Source organism: Chenopodium album, chromosome 6 (genome assembly GCF_948465745.1).
Source record: "Chenopodium album chromosome 6, dcCheAlbu1.1, whole genome shotgun sequence".
In the NCBI taxonomy this organism is placed as follows: domain Eukaryota; kingdom Viridiplantae; phylum Streptophyta; class Magnoliopsida; order Caryophyllales; family Amaranthaceae; genus Chenopodium; species Chenopodium album.
The window spans coordinates 12,050,832-12,065,072 of NC_137839.1; the positions used below are offsets into that span (position 1 = coordinate 12,050,832).

Below are 14,241 nucleotides of genomic sequence, written 5' to 3' on the forward strand. Positions count from 1 at the left end.
AAACAAGGTAAATCTTGTGCACAAATTTCATTTAATTCATTTATGGATTATGTGTGTATGATTTCTGAAATCACTTGTGTACAGGCTGATTGTTCGTGGTATATCGATTCAGGCGCATCGAGGCACGTGTAAAAGGATAAATCATTATTCAAGACCTTCTTGGAGATTGATGATAGAGAAATTCTCTATATGGGCAATGATTCTACGGCTAAGGTGCTTAGCAAACACTACTACAATTTAACTCTTGTGCCACAAATTTTGCCACATTTTATTTTTATTCGTGGCAAAATATTACATTGCCACAGGAAAACTCCTTTAATCACAATAATTAGTTTGAAGTATAGGATTTCTGCCACATGACAAAAATTTCGTGGCAAACATGTACTTTCTGCTACAAACATAGCCACAATAAGCCTTGTTATGTGGCAAATTGAATCACCTAAAATTTTACTTTAAGAAAAAACCGCTTATTAAAATGTGTCAAAATAAAAATCTCCCGCTTGATTAAAAAAAAGTCCGCCACACCAGTACACCACTACACGTCTTCAATTTGGTCATATTATAAAAAATTAAAAGATATAAAAATATAATCTTTCTTACTTTCTATCTTTCTCTCTCTTCTTAAAAAAATTACACTATTTCTCAATCCCTCAATGGTGATTATTGGCAATCAGTCCGTCTAATGTTCAATGCTTATTCAATCATCATTACTTTCGGTATGCACAAAAGATATATTTTCCAATTTTTCAGATAATTTTGACATTGGTTTAAAATTTAATTGCAATTGTACTCATAATTCTCCCAATTATGCTTTTAGGTTTGAATTGCTGTAGTGTTTTTTGAGTTTTGATAAATCTTTGGTCTGTGATCTCTGGAAAGCATATTCGAGGTAAGTTTATTCTGGATTTTGTATTTTAAATTTTTGATTTTAGGTTATCCCAATATAATTTATAGTTCTCTAATCTTTGAATGCTATTGAACTATTCGATTATCAATCTGATTTGTTTGTTTTATATGCTTTTAGTACTTGTATATATTTGAATTTTTGGTCTGTATTTTATAGAGGTTTTTGTGTGACATGATGAGGTTTAAGTGCTTGTAATTGGGGTTATATTTATTTGGCATGATGAGATTTTTAAATTTTGATAATCTTAGATTAGAAGCCAGTAATTATGTTTCCGATAAGCATATGATTAGTCACATCTCCTTCCTACCTTTACATAATGGATATATTATGTTTCTAACTTCTAATGCTTACATGGGATTGCTTTGGGTCATACGAATTAGATGATGGTTTTCTTTTTAATTATTATTTTTTATTTTTCAATTATGTTAGTAACAAAATCTGGCTACATTATTAGAATTGTGGAAATTTTTGTGTTGAATAATTTTGGCATCGTCTATTATGTTGGCTATGATTTCGTATTATTTTTTTTTTCAATATGTACTGCACTTTAGGTTGCTTTTCACTCCCTTTGATGTCTATTGAATGTATATATCTTAGCTGATAAAATTTTTAGAGAAGCCCATTATTAATCTTGGCTGGTCTCTGGTTTTTAATTGGAGGTAGAATTCTTAAATGGTTTAGAGCTTAGTATTATAGAGTTAGCCTCGTAATACAACTTTTAAATTTCGTTCCCTTGTTGTCTGTTCATAAACTTGTACTGAATAAGGAGTTAATGCTCATTAGAATAAGAATGAACAATCACCCATAGCTTGTATTTGAAGCTAATCATGAATCTTTATATTACAAGTTAGGCGGTAACACTATATACAAACAGAGGGTTTTAAACTAGATACCAAACAGAGTGTTCTATCCCAAAAATCATATAAACAAGTTGTTTTATCTTATTTGTTGTCTTACTACTAGACCACTTCTCTCCGAATTTGATTTAAATAATCTTAGTAAATTTGACATGTATGGTCAGGCATTTATACTATATACCATGTTGCAATTCTTATTTGAACCTATATCATATGCTATGTATGAGCATTTTTCTTATCAATGTCTTCTTATATATATAAATATATGTTGAGGTTCTGATATGAGGTTTAAATTTAGTGTATAAATTTTATGTAAAATTGTTTCAATTGTGTAGGATAATTTGATTAGTGCAAGTAACCTTACCTTCTACAATAAAGTACTTATAATTTAAGGTCCTTGACATAATTATATTGGTTTTCATCACTGACTAATACGAATTAGTTTTTGAAATACTCTTGGGCTTGTGAAATACTCTTCTACAATAGTATGTTTTCACCAACTATTTTATGCTTTATGAGTTTCTGATACTTTTTTATTCTTGTTTTGGAAATTTTGCACTCTATCATATTGTATTATGTTTTTTTTTATTTATATACTTTGTTATACGGTAATATTTATGTTATTATCAGTGAATCTATTTATAGCTAACATTTTTTGAGAGCAGGTATTATGATGGAAAAAGTTAGTAGGAATACTTCAAAAAAAAACAAATCAAGAAAATGAATATGAACAACACAGGCTATTAAGGATTCAGGCTAACAAGTGTAGAATGCAATCCTTGGGTATAAAGAGAATTGTTGCTTCCATGACAAGTTTAGTAGACAGCAAAAAAAAATAAGAAAAAACCAAGGAAGGGTAAGTCTGTGAACAAGGAAGATCAAGATTATATTCCTTCCTCTGGCGATGAAGAAGAAAACATGAATATAGAAGAGGATGAATATGAAAAGGAGGATCACTTTGCAATACCAGTAAAGGTACTATATTAGTTACTCATAGTTACCAATTTTATACTAACATAGTCAATAGTTTATTATCTTCTTTAACTCATGTTTCAGGGTAAGCATTGCACAACAAAAGAAATGTCAAGAAAAGGGAAAATTATTCCACCAATGTCTGAGGCTAAGTTTTTGAATATGAATAAAAAAAACAACAACAAGCAATGGTAGGAGATGAAAAATTCAAATCACTTTCAAAAGCCATGAAAGTTGTTGAACAAGGTTCTAGATTATATGAATTGCTTGAATAATCTTATGGCTTAATATTTAATTTATATCAAAGATGATATGTTATTCAATGCAGTCATCAGTAATCAGGACCAATTGAATGTGAATCATGAAATCATTGGTTTAGATGAAGGTTGAAGCCTTTTTTTCACATTATGGTAATTGAGAAAAACAAACTTAATTCTTTATTTATTTATTTTTTTTTATGATTACAAACTAGATATACAAGGGATTGAGAGAAATGCATATTAGTTGAATGGCAATAATGAAGTTGAAACGAGTGAAGGTATGGTAGTGAAGCTCATTTGTTATCATCTAATAAAAAAATTCATTACATTCTTGCTCTAATTATTTTGTACTTGTTTTTAGACTGAGATGAAAAAGTTAACAGAGGATAGAGACCAAGGGCATAATAACCACACTGATGAAAAAATTATTGAGAAAGTACTTGGTAAAGATACTCATGGATATTTGTGTGCATATGGGCGAGGTAGAAGTATTACAAATCATTTTGGTGTTAAGCCATAAAAAATAAATCTTGCTCACGAGGTGATTGAAGTAAGAAAAACATCTTAGCAAGCAGTCCAAGAAGCTCGAAAGGAAGCTGAAGATGCTAGAAAAGAAGCAGAAAAGGCAAGAATGGATGTGGAGGTTGCCAAAAAGGAAGTCGAAGCAACAAGGAATGAGGTGGATCAAAAAATTTCTGCTAATAACAAATTATGGGAGAACAGACTCAGAAATATACTTCAAGGTTATGGTTTAGATGATTCTAAAAGTAATGATTCCAATAGTTCTACTGGTTCATCAAGTTGAGGTAAGTAAGTATGAACCTTTATATATATCCTTTATATATATATATATATATATATATATATATATATATATATATATATATATATATATATCATATAATTAATTATCATAATCTTTATTATGATTAATATGATTCCATTTAGATAACTTGATAATTACTTCAAATTAGTTTTTTGTCGTCATACTATTTAGGAATTAGACTAGTACCTGATGGAAAATCTTCTTAAGTAGACAAATAATAATCATATAGACCAACTCTAGTGATTTATTGTTTAATATTCTAGTTTATCTTGATCACTTCTTTTTTTTTTGGCATTAAATTTCTGTTTTCGTATTTTTCCCTCTTAAAATTTTTTATTAGTGTTTCTTAGTAAATAGAAAGAATTTTGATAGGAGGTAATAAATAATTATGTAGTACACCGTTTCTTCTATCACAATTTTGCTTTACTGTACAATTATATGTCTAGTGTATATAACAATTTATTTATTTATTATTTAGAACACACAATTTATAGTAATGCCTAGTGTGTGTGTATATATATATGGAGTATTATTACATCTCTAGTTACGGACAAAAATGTGGTTTGTTGTGCTCTAAAAATATGTTAATGATACTGCACATGATTTATGTTTGTTAATGCTTATCTATTATTAATACCTTTTTTTCTGTTATTGTTGTAGGTAGAAAGAAGTTATGAACTCTATTGAATCTTACTACTGATCATGAAGCTAGAGATAAACATGAAGTTTTGGTTTTTTATTTTTTCAAATTAATTAATGTACCGAAGGAGGATTGAATTTAGCTTTTACTTTGCAGACATTTTTTTGTAAGCAAGTACTCATGTTGACATTACTTTATTTATTAATGGAATTTTATTGTTTTAATTGTATTGATTTATTTATTTATTTTGACGTAAGAAGCATGAATTACTCTACATGACAAATATAAATTACTATATATAGAACACGAATTACTCTAAATGATAAAGCTTTGCCACATTAATGGTTGAGGCACTGAGATCCTTAGCCACAGGTATATCCTAATTGCCACATTTGTACTTGTAGCAAAGTACTAATATTAGCCACGTAAAAAAACGTGGCAAAAAAATTGGTTTTGCCACAACATTGTTTTTCCCGTGGCCATAACCTAGCCACGGCCACTTGTGCCACGGGAGTTGTTCGATACAATTCCCGTGGCTAAATATCATTGCCATGGGAATTTCAAACTTGTGCCACACATAATTTTATGGCAGAAGGGTCAATTTGTAGTAGTGAAAGGACAAATGGAGCTAGTCTTTAGTTCGGGAAAGTCTCTTATTTAGAGAGATGTGTTGTTTGCTCCCGAACTTAGGAGGAATCTTGTATCCAATGCGATCTTAAATTGATTAGGTTTTAGAATTATGTTTGATTCTGATAAATTTATTTTGTCTAAAGGAGGTCAATTTGTAGAAATTGGTTATTTGTGTAATGGTATGTTTAAGTTAAGTATTTCAAATACTTTGAATGATGTTGTGTATGTTATTAATTATAATTCTTCTTTATGGCATTTGCGACTTGGTCATGTTAATTATAAAAAGTTATATTTTATGTCTAATCATGATTTGATACCCATGTTTGATAAGAGAATAGAGAAGTGTAAGACATGCATGTTAACCAAAATCACAAGGAAACCATTTTCTAAAGTTGTTGAGAAAAATACTTCATTGCTTGATTTAGTGCATAGTGACTTGTGTGATTTTCACAACACACCTTCTTTAGGGAATAAGAAATATTTGGTAATTTTTATTGATGATTTATCAAGGTTTTGTTACATTTATTTGTTATTATCTAAAGATAGATGAAGCCCTTGACAAATTTAAAATCTACAAAAGTGAAGTAAAATTGCAAACCAATGGAAAGATTAAAAAGTTAAGAACCGATAAAGGAGGTGAATACTTTGACAAAAGTTATGTCCAATCTTTAGGTTTAGTACATGAAACAACCGCGACATATACACCACAACAAAATGGTGTAGCGGAAAGGAAGAATAGAATAACACTAAAAGAAATGGTAAATTCTATGTTGTCATATTTAGGTTTAAGTGATGGATTTTGGGGTGAAGCCTTTTTAACGGCTTGTTACGTGTTAAATCGTGTTCCCATGAAAGGTAAAGATGTTACCCCATATGAGATATGGTATAAAAGGAAACCAAATTGAGTCATCTCAAAGTTTGGGGTTGTAGGGCAATTGTAAATGTGTCGGAACCTAAACGTAAAAAGTTAGGTGAAAGAGGAGTTGAATGCATTTTTATAGGATATGCAGATCATAGAAAATCCTATAGGTTCTATGTAATAGAGAAAATTTACTTTTGGTCAGTTCACACCACCATTGAGTCAAGGGATGCATTGTTTGTTGAAAATCGATTTTCTTCAATTCCTAGACCAAAGGACATAACTCCGAATACTAATGCTCAAAGTCTTGATCAAATTGTCATTGATCAAGAGGTGGATGATCAAACTCATTTAGAGGATGCATCTACTTTGACTGAGTTTGGAGAAACGCGAGTTTCAAAAACAAAAGTCAAAGTAGCGATAGGGACGGAGAATGATTCAGAACGTTCTGCGATCCTAAATCACTCTTGTAACGCCGATACCTGCAAACTAGCGTTAGTTAAACAGATAAAAGAGTTAAGAAACGCGTATCTTGCACCCTCGAGCACACGTCTCTGAAAGTAACCGATTGTTTTGATGACCTCCTGCAAGCTAGAGAATGACATCCCGCTTGAAAACCGCTACGCCTGTTCCAAATTAGAAGATTGCTTCGCCTGAAACGATCCTCCTCCGCTTTGATAATATTCCACATCCAAGGGAATACTTTCAAAGATTGCTTCTCTTGAAACAATCCTCATCCGCATTGATAATATTCCACGTCCAAGGGAATACTATCGAAGATTGCTTCTCTTGAAACAATCCTCAGTTGTTTGTGACAACTCTCCATAATCCAGGGAACGCCACCTTGCTGTTTCGATGTTCACTCGTCTCTGAACAAAGAGCTTCTTTTTGATATGTCTCCAATTTCCGTTGTGATAGTCTCCGAAAAGATCACTGCTTTTTAATCCTTAATGCTGCTATGCCAGTACGTCGGCGCTTTGCTGCTTGTGAACCAGTATGTCGACAATCCTCTTTTATCTGGGAATAGTTGCCAACACAACTATCGTATGATGTATGACAATCCGATTTTGGGAAAGTTGTCAATGCTTCGTAACAATCCATCCTTGGAAATGTTGCCACGATGTAGCGACAATCCGTACCTCGGAAAATTTGCCAAAATCCAATCTTTGGAAAAGTTGCCAATGCTTCGTAACAATCTTTCATAAGAACTTTGCTACGATCGACAATCCATGTCTTGGAATATAACTCTTGAAAGCAATCCGCCTTGGAAATTTGCCAACGCTATGCGACAATCCTTTTGGGAAAATATTTCCACTATTGACAATCCGCGGCTTGGAACATTTGCAAAACAGAGTCGACCGACAATCCACTTCGGGAAAATTTGCCACTTGCTGAAGACAATCCACGTTGAGGAACTTTTGCCGAAATTTATGATGAGTAGAGACCTACGACAATCCTTTGGGAAATTTTGCCATAGGGAACTGGGTGTATGACAATCCAATCACGGAAAACTTACCAGCGATCTATGAATGTATGACAGTCCGAACTTGGAAAAACTTGCCAAACAAAGAAGGAGCACGACAATCCACGCTTGTAAACTTTGCCAGAGATGACTTTCCAATCTTGGAAAAATTGTCGTTGAAGAAGATGCACGACAATCCATTTTTGGAAATATTGTCAGTTGGGGATGACAATCCAATTTTTGGAAAACTTTTTCGTTTAATAAGAATGCGCGACAATGCATATTTGGAAATATTGTCGTTTAAGTGCTTGCTTTTGAACCGATTGTAATGAGCCAGTGTTTTAGGCGCTTAAGCTAAGTGAGACGATTTTTTTGTCAGGTCAATCACTTACTACGATTGTAATCGAGCCGACTACTAATCATGTCAAATTGCTTATAGGGGCTGACTGGCGTACCAAGGAACCCGAAATTGCTGCATCAGGTTGAAATCACCTTTCTGAGAGGCTTCGAGCTCTGTCGTTGCTGAGATATTTCTGGCGCCAAGAATTGGAGTAGGGTCCTCCCTATTCTGCTGCACCTGTATTAATTTTGACTATAGAACTTTGCCAATCTTTTTAATTATCTTAGGGTTGACCTAAGGTCTAGCGTGTTTGACACATTGACTTGACACGACTCAAGGCATAAACTTGACTCGATGTGATTGACTGACTCGAGGTTGACTCGACTGAAATGACACGTGTGTGCATTGTATTGTGATCGTGCGACTCGAAAATGCAAAAAAGCAAAAAATTTCCGTCATTTTTGTGGAGGGTACTGACTTTCTCCCGAAAAAGAAAGACGTGAAAAAAAGAATCGAAGTGAAGTTTTTTGAAGATGCATGTCGAATGAGCTTAATCAAATGTCATTTGATACTATCTCTCAAGGTGAAAGGATTAATCCATCCTAGGCTATCTCAATGGTTGACTCAATGATGAAAGTATTTGGGTAACTTAGGCACGGAGGCTAAGCACTTCATACTTCATGATGCAATAACAATTATGATTGATGTTGATATGACAAGGCATGCTTCAATGTTAAGATTTCATGACAAAGGGTTCCTAAGGGAAGTATATTTGGTCATGTATCTGTGCAGCGTGTGAAAGTGACACTAAAGTTAGGCCGCAAGAGCTAAGTGTGTGGAAAAATATATTGAAAAGAGTCAAATGGTGGTGACTCTTAGGCTAGGTAAGCTAATGATGTATGGATCAACACTAGTAGAATAAACGTAATGGAAAGAGGTTCAAATCCCCTAATGGGAAGCGGTTTTGAACCACATGGGCTTAGGTGGCTTGCCATTAGCCATTTAAATGGCCATTACTAGAGAAAGGGCAGCGGTTTTGGCGCCAAACCGCTGCCCATTATGGGTATAAAAAATAAAAAATAAATAAAAAATTTTTGGGTTTTTTCCACAAAAATTGATATATAAACCAAACATATGTAAAAACATTAATATTTTTATTAATTATTTGTTGTAATATTACATTTACATTAAAAAAAATTAATAAATAAATTAATACAAATAATAAAAAAAAAAAACTGATGTTATAGATCAAACTTCCAGCCACGACCACCAAAACCACCGTCCAGCAGCCACCACCATCAGAACCCCAACTGATGACCCCCACCCACCAAACCCTCACCGAAATCCACCAAAACCCACCACGACCCCCCACCACCCCTCACCCACCAGAACCACCAACTAACTCTCACCGAAACCCACCAAAACCCACCACGACCCCCCACCACCCCTCACCCACCAGAACCACCAACTAACACCCACCCACCAAAACCCTCACCGAAACCCACCAAAACCCACCACGACCCCCCACCACCCCTCACCCACCAGAACCACCAACTAACCCCCACCCACCAAAATCCTCACCGAAACCCACCAAAACCCTAACCCAAACCACAACCCTCACCCACACAACCAGACCCCCAACCAAACCACGACCAGACCCAACCCAAACCACGACCAGACCCCACCCAAACCACGACCCACGAACCACCACGACCGTACCCACACCAAAAATAAATCTAAAATCGAAATTTAAAAAAAAAAAAATTTGACCCACCTTAAAAAAAATCATCTAGCCCACCACGACCTCCACCCACCCCCATGAAAAGCTTGAAATTAAGGTTTTTAAGGTCAAATTCGACCTTAAAAACTCTAGATCTAGAGTTTTCATGGTCGAATTTGACCTAAAAAACTTGAACACCCAAACGCATGCACGAATTTGCTTGAAATTGCACTCGAAATTTGCTCGAAATTGTCCTCAATCTGCTCGAAAACTTGGTGTTTTGGTTGAATTTGCTCGAATTTTTTTGGTTTTGGTTCGATTTTTTGGAGATGAGAAAGAACAAAGAAAAAAAGAAAGTGAAAGAAGAAAGGATTGAAGGAAAGAGAAGAGGAGAGAGGGGGAAAACGGGAGAAAAAAAGAGGAGAGAGATAGAGCACCGAAAATGAAAGAGGAGAGAGAGAGAGCTGAGTAAAGAAAGAGGAGAGAGAGAAATAAAGGGAGGGGTGCACGGTTTTAGATTTTTTTTTTTAAATGGCCAGCGGTTTGGCCTTGAACCGCTTGCCAATTTAACTAATGGTAAGCGGTTCAAGGCCAAACCGCTGGCCATTAGTTAAAAGGGAAGCGGTTCGCGCCAAAACCGCTGGCCATTACACTTCCCTCTTTTTTTTTTTTTATTAATCTAATGGGAAGCGGATTTTGTAAACTGCTTGCCTATAACCGCTTCCCATCACATTTATTCTACTAGTGCAAGCCCCCAAGTCTAGTTCTAAGTGAATAGGGATGAGCATTGGAGATCCCTTGATATGATCATGGTGTAAGTGTGTGAATGTGAATATGAATGCATGTTTATTACGGCCGCACCTCGATGTGAGGTTGCCTACGTATCCGTTAGGAATCAGGCCGAACGTAGCTCTAGCCGAACCTCGCACAAGTATGTGTATACCTCAAAAAGGTCTTTTTAAGGGTTGTAACGTGGTTAGGCTAAAGGTTTGAAAGAAGAAGGGGATAAAGGCTCAAGACCCTAGATAAGCCCCCAAGGTGTGCAACCTCGCTTCTGAATCTTTGTATTTTCATGCTTGAGGTTTTCTACTCTTTTTTAGCTCTCTTTTATCTTTTGCTTTAGCATCTATTTTATTTTTATAAGTGTGGGAAATCTCGATCATGCGGTCTATCACTCACTTGGCATTCATGTTTCTCAGGCACGGTACCAAGCACTCGATAAGAGACGCAATCTGAGACGTGTTCTTATCGAAGATACTTTCATATCAAAGACATTGGAACACTTACCCTTTTGTACACTTGTTTTCGTTTTTTATTATTGCTTATTTTTTGCTATTGCTTTCTTTTGAATTTGCTCAAGCTTTCTTTAGAATTGCATAAGTTGCACACCATCCCATCCCAAGGTTAGGTAGATGTAGGTTGAAAAAAGAAAGGTCTATCGTTAGACGAGGCTCAAAGTGGTTTATGAAGAAAGGATTGTATAGGTGAAAGGAGATATGATGTGGCTACAAGAGGTGCCTCAAATCATTGGTATACCTTGTGCTTAGTTCGACATGTTTTTTTTTTTATTATTTTTTTTTTTTTTTGCAAAATAATGAAATGATCATATATAAGGAAATAAATGCTCACTTTATTAAAGGAAAAAAGGAAAAAAAATCCTATAAAAGTAATCTAAAAGAAAGAAAAGGTGCATATGCTAGACTTATTGGGGAAAGAGTAAATAAAAGAGAAATAGAAAGAAGAGGTCACGAAATCTTGTCGTTGAATCTCGCCTCTATCTTGTGTTGTTTCATCATTACCCTCATTTTTTGTTTGTCAATCACATGACGCAAACTCAATTCAACACACATGGATGGAAGAAGTGAAGAAATATTGGAATAGAATGTGAAAAAAGAAAAAAATGATGGAGGTGGAGGGATATGAAGAATTAGGAATAGAATGTACCCCCCAACTCAAATGACGGAAAAAAATCGACTCATGCATGAACCTAAGACATGGTCATGGTGACATATAAAAAGTGTGTGCTATGACTAGTGAGTGTATGTGACATGTTAAGACTTGTTTCATGACCATATGGCTAGACTACGTGACTAGACTCAAGCAAAAACTAAGTTAAGACCTCACGTATATGCATTAAACTTGACAGACTGTGGTATTTTAGTCATAACTTTTTATCTGTGACTCTGATTTGGATGAAACCAACGCCAAATTAAAGATAAAACTCAGGGCTACAGATCCATAGGCTGTACGCCTCGTAGTTCTTTCTATAACTCCAGATATGACCAAAACAAATTGACGCTTGTGCAGTATACGGGAATAAAAATCCGGGTTGACTTAAAGGAACTATGACTCGATTTTATGTTTATTTATTAGCTCAAATTAATTAATTAATTAATTAATCAAAGTCCTTTAGTCATTAATCAGTTTATTTAGTCTTAACACAAGTCAAACAAACGGTTAGGAAAAAATCACATAGAGTATATGCACAACAAATAATGCACAATTAGTCAAGTAGGCACAATATGATGCAATGAGTTCGCAACCTAACCATGGATCTAGTTCTCTAAAGTTCGGGATATGGTTTAGTCAAAGAGGGTCCATGGTTAATTGTCCGGATGCACCGCGCGAAAGCCTAACCGTGAAAGGTTGGCGCGAGTGGATGAGACACCGCGAGTTTTAGAAAAAACTCGCTTCCATGGTTTGGTGAATTCAACATCTCGGATGTACCCTTTGTTGCACAGAGCGTTCAATCGGGTAGATGGAGCATGAATTCCCAGAGGGTTATGTCCATATGTAGAACACATATGGGTTTCAGAAAAGTGAGAAAAAATTCAATCAGGAAGTAGGATCGAGCAAACAATACGAAAAACCGGTCGAAATTAGAACGCATATTTCTGGCTCGATATTGGGGGAAATTGGCGCCAGCAAACAAAGACTGGCGCCAGCTTTTAACTGTAGCGTCTGGCGCCAATACTGGCGTCTGGCGCTACAATTAAAATACTGGCGCCAAGCTCTGGCCCCTGACGCTACTCCCCACATGCCTCAGCAGCTTTCTGTGCTCGATAAAATTTTCCAGTTTCGCGCGGTGTTATTTCAGTCCTAGTTGTGAAAGATATTTCTCAAATTTCCTACGTGTAAAATCCTATGTTTTTAACTAATTACGGATGGTCTTTCCAATGAGATCTTTTTTATGCATATGACAATAATGTTAATCAAAATTACGCACATGAAATACTTAGAACGTTTCGAGTCTCATCCACTCATTCTAAATCATTGCCGAAACAAATTTAGGAATTAAAATAGAAATCATCCCCAGTGGAGTCGCCAAAAACTGTAGGGGAATATTTTCAAGCTTCAATCCCACTAGCTTGAACCCCATTGTGATCATACACTAAAGTACGGTGGCGTCCAAAAGGGAAGAAGATAGAGCAAAAGAGTCGCCAACAAGTTTTTTAAGGAACTTGTAAACCGTTCACGAGGTGAAGGTTACACCCCTTAACGATCCAAGAGATCGTCAACTCCATAAGGTCATGAACCAAATAAGGGTTCGGGGATGAAGGTACAAATCCAACCTAAAAGAGATTGAACCTGCCCTAATAATAGACCTCTACTTTATTCTGATCGTATTCATGTGCGTTTTTTGATTAACATGCAATCAATAGGTTTAACCCTAAACCTGTTTATCTATGTTGGTTGAATTTAATGCACAAATAAACTATTATTGGCGATCACTTGAATTATAATCAAATTAACCCTAACAAGATTATTAAATATCTTATTAAGCGTGATTACAAGTACCAATTCCCTTTAAACATGCAATAAAGGCGTGATCAAGCAATAACAAAATAAGCATCATAATAATAATAACGACAATAATAAATTATAATAATGATAATATCATCATAAATAAAATAATCATAATCAAAATAATAATAATAATAATAATAATAATAATAATAATAATAATCATAAATTATAATAATTATAATCATAATCTTGTTCACGTTAATATTAAAGCATAATAATAGCAAGATCCTAGGCATGATACTAACAAGATTAATAACAAACCCTAGCACGTCACTAAGCAATAAAAATCAAATCTTTAGCCCTAACATGATACTAACAATCACAAATATTAGGAAGAACATAGGAAGCATCATAGCAATCATATTTAATATTAAAGTTACCCTAGACATGATACTAGGAATATCATAATAACAATGTAAACATGATTTCTACATCATAACATCAATAAATCAATTAAAGCACTTACTTTGATGTCTCGTACCTCTTTCAGATAAAAAAATACACACGTTAGTAACTTCAAGGAAAATAATAATTCAAACAATTAAATTAAATAATTGAAATAGAGAGTTGGGACCAAACCCTCAGAAATTAAACCTTTCACATCTAGGGCGAAGGCAACTTCGAATATGGCTAGGTGTTTCTAGATCTTGCGAATGCGGAATTTTGTATTTGAAAACAAGTTTAGAAAAAGAGAAAGATGAATGAATTAAGAGAGAATTAGAGAATTAATGATTGCGAATGAAAGCTGATTGTTGATGAGAATTCGTGAGAATTGGTTAATGAAAACGGAGTTTTTAATACGTTATTTATAGAGAAATCACCCAAAAAGATAAAATATTAAAACAGAGCACTTGGCGCACGTAAAACAAGATTGGCGCACCTAAAACAGAGCTGGCGCCAGCACCAGCTAATTGGTGCCAGACGCCAATGGCTAGCACCAAGCGCCAGGCCTGGTTCCAGG

At 34.8% G+C, this 14,241-nt stretch overlaps 1 long non-coding RNA gene across 2 annotated transcripts; it reads left to right on the plus strand.

The window, feature by feature from the left end:
• Positions 1-584: 584 nt before the first annotated feature.
• Positions 585-4,638, plus strand: LOC145634606 (uncharacterized). 2 transcript variants are annotated; one of them, XR_014113444.1, is made up of 6 exons: positions 585-716; positions 818-2,739; positions 2,821-2,982; positions 3,209-3,274; positions 3,358-3,802; positions 4,483-4,638. It is a non-coding gene; the product is annotated as an uncharacterized LOC145634606 (long non-coding RNA). The 2 variants fall into 2 exon arrangements; XR_014113443.1 differs by having other exon boundaries at positions 818-2,982.
• The last annotated feature ends 9,603 nt before the right edge of the window (positions 4,639-14,241 follow it).